Genomic DNA, 8738 nt, shown 5'->3' with positions numbered 1-8738 from the left:
ACGACATGTGAAGGGCGGATATATATCCAACAAGTGTCAAAGAGGGACGTGAGAATAAATTATTCTCAAGCTTTCTTTACATCGGTCAAAGAGTATTTCATAAGCTTTCAAAATTAAGGGTTTTCTTTTTTCTTTCTTTCTCCCTTTTCACGTTTAATTTTTTTTAAAATAAAAAAAAGTTTAATGGGAGACTGAAGAAGTTAGAAAGGAGAAAGAAATGAATGTAATAAAACTTTTCCGTCGGTAGGAATGGAAATGGTGAATGGGTCCTTGACGATAGTCAACCACTATACTCTAGTTTTTGATGTAAGTGATGATTATCATTAATATGAGTTGTGTCAATACCACACCGTTATTAAGAGGAAGTAAAGTAGAGTAGAATAGATCAAGCGATCCATTTGTTGAGAGTATTTGTAAGAGGCACACAAGTAAGAAGGTTGGATATAACTACTCTTTCACTTCATCTATTATCTCAAACTAATCGGCCTTAAAGAATACAACTATTATCTCAAACTAATCGGCCTTAAAGAATACAACTATTATCTCAAACTAATCGGCCTTAAAGAATACAACTATTATCTCAAACTAATCGGCCTTAAAGAATACAATTATTATCTCAAACTATAAAGAATTTTCGTAGTTGAAACGAATAACGTTGGAGGACTCTGGAATATCGGCCTTAAAGAATACAATTATTATCTCAAACTATAAAGAATTTTCGTAGTTGAAACGAATAACGTTGGAGGACTCTGGAATATCGGCCTTAAAGCCTTAAAGAATACAATTATTATCTCAAACTATAAAGAATTTTCGTAGTTGAAACGAATAACGTTGGAGGACTCTGGAATAAGGTTTGGAATCGGTAATTATTCTTATTTCTTTTCCTTTAGACAATCGGTGGTCGGGAATAAATCGATGGTCGGTAGTAAATCAAACAAAGTGCCTGTCCAAAATAAAAGGGCCCAACCAGATTCGAACTAGTGACCTCTTGATCTGCAGTCAAATGCTCTACCACTAAGCTATGGACCCATTTTGCATGATTTCGTCCTTAGTGACCCCTTCTAGAGTGTCAGTCCAAAAGGTTCAAACGGGTGACTGGTCAAATTCTCTACCACTAAGCCATGGATCCATTTTGTAGGATTTTAACCTTAGTGACCCCTTAGACATAGTGTCGGTCCAAAAAGTGTAACAAATTTCTATCCAAGATAGAAGGGCCCAACTAGGTTCGAATTGGTGACCTCTTGATCTGCAATCAAATGCTCTAACATTGAGCTATGGACCCATTTTGTATGATCTCAACCTTAGTGACCCCTTCTACAAATTATCGGTCCAAAAGTGACCCTACCAAATTGGCTATGGACCAACTTTGTATAAATTGGTGGATTACCTATTGGGAATTAAACACAGGTCGTTAGATTCAAAGTCGAAAGTGCTAACCACTACATCATAGAACCACTTGTTAAACTTTATTTTTGCAGCGATTTTGATAAGCTTCAACAACGCTGGTTTTAGCAAAGCTAGAGGTCGTAGTATCTCACAAGGTGTTTTCAACTTCTTTTAGAGGTAATTGAACTTTTGAGTCCATGCAAATAATTGGTTGGATTAGTATGAGTTTGAGAAGAGAGACTTTGTTAGAAACTGGCCCATAGATAATCTCCCAAGGTGTTTTCAACTTCTTTTAGAGGTAATTGAACTTTTGAGTCCATGCAAATAATTGGTTGGATTAGTATGAGTTTGAGAAGAGAGACTTTGTTAGAAACTGGCCCATAGATAATCTCCCAAGGTGTTTTCAACTTTTTTTATAGGTAGAATTTTAAAATCAAACCACAACAAAATTTACTTCTATCTAGCAAAATTATTTTTTTGTTTGAAACAAGATTATTCCCTTCTTTTTATAAAACTAAATCTGACTCTCCAATAGATTTTAATAGTTTTTTTAATTCAATTTTCTTTAAAATTTGTGTACACACGGTACAATGGAAATAATACTTTTTTTTTTTTTTACTATTTTGAAATTTGTATGGTATTATTGGAGGCTTTCAATTTGACGGCGTTCATCTTTCCTGTATCTTGATGCCAAAGGATGTTAAAATATTTTGCATCGGTCTCCATCATGAGTTGTGGGTGGCTCTAGAGTTGACAATGGTGTTCCTTACTACTTTGTGCTTTACCCAAACCTCGACACACATAATATATATATATTCATTTAACTATAACACATATGGTCCATGGAAGAATTGTAGCTCTTATGCTCATTAATATTATAATGGCTACTACCTAAATTATAACCTAAAGTTGATAATTGATGTCCAAGTAGCCAACCCTAAATTTGTAATCATTGTGGAGTGATTGAAATTACAATGGAAGTAGTTTAAACTCCTGGTACCTTAAATGAAGTTTGTCTCTTCCAATAAAACACGAATTGCTCTTTAATATCATTAATAAAATTATGCTTCATCTTGAACCTACTAACATGAAACTAAAACTGCGTTCAATTTAACTCCATTTTATTGTCATCTTGAATGACGTGTAGGATATATTTTTGATTTACCTTGATATTTCTTATTAGTTAAGCTTTTTGCAAAATCACAATTAGACAACAACAAAGATGTACTTGTCTGTTTATTATTTTAAAGAAAATTTCTTTCTCCATCTTATTCCTAATAACTCTGCAACTAAATTCATATTATGCTAAGAAACAAATTTTTTACTCGCAAGAAGTAAAATATGCAACTTTAACTAAAATTTCATCTAAACAAATTTTATTGCCATACAACATAGATGACAATTATAGCCTTCAAACAAAAAATAGTGTAGTTGTGGTGAACGGGATAGAAATTCTAGTGTTCATCCATAATATACAACCACTACCTAAATTATGACCTAAAAATTTGAAAACATAAGTTGTAGTTGAAAATTACATAAAACAATCCCCTAAATCCAAGAACTCGTGTCCAATTAATAAATCCTAAAAATAGTAGCTAACATAGAGTAATTGAAGCTCCACACGAAGTAATTTAAAGTTCTAGTTACTTAATTAAAGTTTATCTCGTCTTTAATGAAGCATGAGTTGCACTTAAGTTCATGAAATGTTTATAGACTCCAACTCTTAGTACTATTAATGCAATTATGTTTCATATGAGTTTGTCATAAATGAAACTAAGGTATGATTCTTGCTTAGGGTGCGAGAGGTCCCAAGTTCAATTCTTGGAATGCCCCTATGTTATTCTTATTCTTTAGAACATAACTTTTATTCTTTTTACACTACTTCTATTCTTTTTTCTTCTCTTCTCTACATTAATTATCTCTCTTTGTACATTACTTCTATTCTTTTTTCTTAGTAATTATCTTTTTTAGAACATAACTTTTATTCTTTTTACACTATTTCTATTCTTTTTTCTTCTCTCTACAGTAATTATCTTTTTACAATACTTCTATTATTTTTTCTTCTCTCTACTACTATTCTTTTTTCTTCTCTAGTAATTTTTTTTCTCTCTACTACTTCTATTCTTTTTTCTTCTCTCTACAATAATTATCTTTCTACCGTAAATGCTCTTTTAATACTTGTGTACCCCACGATATATGTCTCAAATGGAACTATCAAATTTTTACACTACTTCTAATTATCTTTTTTAGAACATAACTTTTATTCTTTTTACACTACTTCTATTTTTTTTTTCTTCTCTACAGTAATTTTTCTTCTCTCTACTACTTCTATTCGTTTTTCTTCTCTCTACAGTAATTATCTTTCTACAGTAAATGCTCTTTTAATACTTGTGTACTCCACGACATATGTCTCAAATGGAACTATCAAATTTTTACACTACTTCTAATTATCTTTTTTAGAACATAACTTTTATTCTTTTTACACTACTTCTATTTTTTTTTTCTTCTCTACAGTAATTTTTCTTCTCTCTACTACTTCTATTCTTTTTTCTTCTCTCTACAATAATTATCTTTCTACCGTAAATGCTCTTTTAATACTTGTGTACCCCACGATATATGTCTCAAATGGAACTATCAAATTTTTACACTACTTCTAATTATCTTTTTTAGAACATAACTTTTATTCTTTTTACACTACTTCTATTTTTTTTTTCTTCTCTACAGTAATTTTTCTTCTCTCTACTACTTCTATTCGTTTTTCTTCTCTCTACAGTAATTATCTTTCTACAGTAAATGCTCTTTTAATACTTGTGTACTCCACGACATATGTCTCAAATGGAACTATCACATGTTTACACTACTTCTATTTTTTTTCTTCTCTCTACAGTATTTTTTAGAACATAACTTTTATTCTTCTTACACTACTTCTATTCTTTTTTCTTCTCTCTACATTAATTATCTTTTTACACTACTTTTATTCTTTTTTCTTCTCTCTACAGTAATTATCGTAAACCCTATGTAAATAATTTAACAGCAGTCTAGTATTCTTTTTTCTTCTCTCTACAGTAATTATCGTAAACCCTATGTAAATAATTTAACAGCAGTCTAGATCTAAATTTTCTTCTCTCTACAGTAATTATCGTAAACCCTATGTAAATAATTTAACAGCAGTCTAGATCTAAAAGTTCTTCTCTCTACAGTAATTATCGTAAACCCTATGTAAATAATTTAACAGCAGTCTAGATCTAAAAGATATAATAATAATTGCTCATGGATTTCATTAACAAAATAATAAATGAAATAATGATGATATATAATAGAAACAACTTAATATATGGTCTATTATAAGGGCATTTGGTTTAGTGGTATGATTCTTGCTTTGGGTGCAAGAGGTCTCGAGTTCAATTCTCGGAATGCCCTCCAAAAGGAAACAAAAAACAAAAAAAAAAAAAAGAAATAGTTATCAATGGGCAACTTATATAAATTTCATATATAGACTAGCAACTAAGTGGTATGATTATTGTTTTGGGTGTTGAGAGGTCTCAAAGTTCAATTCTCAAAATGTCCCCAACAATATTATATCAAAATGAATTAAGCAAGATAATATGATTTAAAATGTGAATTTTAAACATATTCTTGTAAGAATAAAGATTATCTCGAGCCACTTCAAAAAGAGCATCAACGTGTTATGTGAATTTTAAACATATTCTTGTAAGAATAAAGATTATCTCGAGCCACTTCAAAAAGAGCATCAACGTGTTATTCTCACGGGCTAAAGTGCAAAGCCATATCCGTGGTCAAGAAGGCAGTCTCCTTTTCTATCACAGTCAGCAGTCTCCTTTTCTATCACAGTCAGCAGTCTCCTTTTCTATCACAGTCAGCAGTCTCCTTTTCTATCACAGTCAGTTCTCAGGGGCTAAAGTGCAAAGCCATATCCGTGGTCAAGAAGGTAGTCTCCTTTTTTTTCTATCACAGTCAGTTCTCAGGGGCTAAAGTGCAAAGCCGTATCCGTGGTCAAGAAGGTAGTCTCCTTTTCTATCACAGTCAGCAGTCTCCTTTTCTATCACACGTAAAAGCAGGTTTTTTGTATCATATATCGAGATAATTATTATGAAAAAGCTATTCCACTAGTATGACTTAGATACCCTTTCTTTGTAGTATCAGTAATGTTATTTGAATAGCTTGAAGTCATCATAGCCCCTCCACCGGTTCTGAAGACTCCTTCGGCATCAATGTGCTCCAATGAAAGAGATTAGACCCTTTCTTGAACCAGAATCGGGCACAAAACGCCCGAGGAGAAATTCGAAAGCGAGCTCTTTTCGTGTATACGCAATCTCGAAACACAATTAGCTCACAGACTGTCTCCTTAACCCTGGCGAGTATAAGTGCTTGGTAAGAGAGAATTTCGAATGAGAAAGACATTCGATTACGGCAACATTCACAACTACCAAAGTGCACTAAACCTAGTAGAGTCGAATGAGAAAGACATTCGATTACGGCAACATTCACAACTACCAAAGTGCACTAAACCTAGTAGAGATCTTCGACCTAACGATTCGATTACGGCAACATTCACAACTACCAAAGTGCACTAAACCTAGTAGAGATCTTCGACCTAACGATAATGGAACATCAAGTCCATTTAATCAATCTGCTTTGTACCTTATTGTTGACCGAATCGAATGCACGCTAGGCCTAAATTGTCTCTCAATCACCCAGAGAGGAAAGGAAGATAAGATCCGAAGTTTACGAATCGAAGAGAAAGTGGATATGAGTTCTACACGCTTTCATTTTCAAAAGCTTTGCTTGCCTACAGTACTTTATTCAGGATCTGAATTTCTTGATCATTTCCTTGGCGGATAACACAAATGAAATCGTTTCTGCGAATGTTTGCTGAATCCACCACACCTAAATGGTGTGAAATTTATCTTATTTATAATCAAATAAATGACAAGGATATGGAAATAGTAATAAATGGAAATAACAATAAATGGAAAGATACCTATGGTAATAAGGCAAATATTAGATATTTGTCTTATGATAAAATATCAAATAAAATATATATGGTAAACTATAATTTATTACTAAATATCCTTAACAGTTTCCCTGACCGCCCATCTTATGAGTCCATTCTTGTCTTGTTGGTTTGTTGTACTATTCTATACCTCTCTCGATTGATAGAAAGACGTTCGGGAGCTGGGAGGGCCTACTAAGGGAACTTTCCTTTTCACAGTAGGCAAAGGTAAAGTGGGAGCTGCATATGTCCACGGTGATCAAGGCAGAGCGACTTCTTCTTTAGAAGAGGTTGGTTTTATCAAAACTGTTAGATCCGCTTTCATTAAAGAAAAAATAGTAGCTCTTGGTTTGGCGGATGTCGATTCATATGGAAATACGAACTCGACTCAGGATGAGGATTCTGCTTTTCATACTGCTGCTATGAGCCGAAAGAGCTGGTAAGCTATCTCGCTAAACGAAAGGAAAGAGCACATACGGGTTGACCTTGTTACAAGGGCGGGGGCAAGCCAAAGAAGGTCAGTCGGACTAAGTTAGGACCCTTGATCCGGTTCAGCTAGGTTCTTCCATGCGAGAATGTATGGGTATCGGTATCCTCTTTAGGACCAATTGCTTCCTCTTTTTGTTTATACGTTTGGAGAAACCTGCTAAGACCGCCTTTCGTACCAGGTGTGATTCAATCTTTTAGCTCAAACTTTTCTATCGTCCGACGAAAAAAGTAGGAGTACGACAACCTTTTCCTTTTCTTGCCCGAGCCAGGGGATCATTCAGTTTCTACCAAAAGGTTTGCTATCTATTAGTTGTCGTAAACGAATGTATTTCTCATTTCATGTTAGCTCCTCCAAGAGCTTCCTGGTTCGTAGTAGACGAAACCTTGGACTTCTATCGGACTTATAGCATTGCCTGGTGAGCTCGCCGTTGAGGGTTGGCCTTACAGGAGATCGAGCAGCCTTTCTTTCCCTACCTGATATGCTTTCCCGCTTATCGTGCAACTAGCCAACTAGCCAAAGAGAGAGGGAGAGGGATCATGTCAATCAATTTGTATGTGCATTTTGTCCGTCCTATACTTGCCTGCTTAGCTTTCTTAGCCAACATCTCCGGTTATCCCCGAACCAAGAGGTCCTGCTTATCCATACCCAACAGTCACACTTTCAGCTGAAAGAATGATTTTTTTCATAAAGTCGGATCATAGATCAAGAAAGAATGAAGCTGCTTACAAGGACAGTTACGCGATACGTCTTTTCATACTCACCTTTTCTTTAACCCTGCTATCAACCTAGCCATTCTTGCTTATTGCTTTAAGGGGTCTCCCCACTGTAGATTACTCGGATTGGTTCTCGCGTCCCTGTGTCAAAAAGGATGGGCGAGTTTGGTTTGAGTGTTCATCGATTGGGTGGATCCATATGCTCCGGGGGGGTGAGACGAGGTGTAGCGCAGTCTGGTCAGCGCACCTGTTTTAGGTATGTTGTCTGCTAAAGGTTTTAGGAAAGAGGGTACAAATTTTCTACATAGGTCATCTGTGGTCACAATCCATTTAAGGAAGATGCTCCCAAATAATCGGTGAACAATAGCCTTTAAAGAAGTTTCAAAGAGCAAGAAGAGGTAGAATAGAGAATAGGAGTGAGTCGTGCAAGGAAGAAGGAACTAGTAGGTTTAATTTGGGTTCGTTTGAACTAAAAAACGAACCAAAATTTTTCAAATGAACCCAAATTTAAGACTCACTAGCCCAAAGTCCATATGTGGTAAAAAAAAACCTTCCATGGCCCAACCCTTATTCACTGTCCGCATCCAACCATTTCTTTTTCAAGCTACACGTATGCCCTATGCCAAACTCACGTAACTAGTTAGAAGATGCTGCCCACAACTGAATAGATTTCAAGTGTCACAATCGCACTCTTGCAGTAGTGAGACAATCATTATGTGACATTTGTTTTAATCAGATGAACAAGTCAACCATGCAAAATTTAGACTGAATGAACAATAGCAGTGTATGCTCGAATCACGTTTAGAAGAAATATTTTAGAAAACGTGAGCGAGGAAATACGTTAAAAATAGTTTCAAATAAAGCAATGTTATAAGCTAAAAGTAATTTGTCAATATCTCTATCAACCGGCTCTTCATAAACTCAACGTTGTAGGATGAGGCTGACTTTAGGTCTCGTGATGCGCTTCTAGCTGATCTCAGTATTGAGGAGTCTTTTCCAACCTCCTAGGAACTTTTGAAAATTACTTCTCGGTTTTTTAACTCTTCAAGTCTTCTCTGTTCGTGTCTTTCCTACTTTCTTCGCTTGAAACAATTTCTTCTTTGCATGACGTCATACCACCTGCTTTTACTTGATG

The 8738-nt window shown here is 34.9% G+C and overlaps 2 non-coding genes across 2 annotated transcripts; one reads left to right on the top strand and one right to left on the bottom strand.

Moving 5' to 3' along the window:
- Positions 1-957: 957 nt before the first annotated feature.
- Positions 958-1029, bottom strand: TRNAC-GCA. The gene has a single exon. It is a non-coding gene; the product is annotated as a tRNA-Cys (tRNA).
- A 3705-nt stretch (positions 1030-4734) lies between these two features.
- Positions 4735-4806, top strand: TRNAP-UGG. Its single transcript has one exon. It is a non-coding gene; the product is annotated as a tRNA-Pro (tRNA).
- The last annotated feature ends 3932 nt before the right edge of the window (positions 4807-8738 follow it).

This window comes from Cucurbita moschata, unplaced genomic scaffold (assembly GCF_002738365.1).
Source record: "Cucurbita moschata cultivar Rifu unplaced genomic scaffold, Cmos_1.0 Cmo_Scf00084, whole genome shotgun sequence".
Taxonomy (NCBI): domain Eukaryota; kingdom Viridiplantae; phylum Streptophyta; class Magnoliopsida; order Cucurbitales; family Cucurbitaceae; genus Cucurbita; species Cucurbita moschata.
The sequence above is the reverse complement of the archived record's forward strand: the minus strand, read 5'-3'. Positions and strand labels throughout refer to the sequence as shown.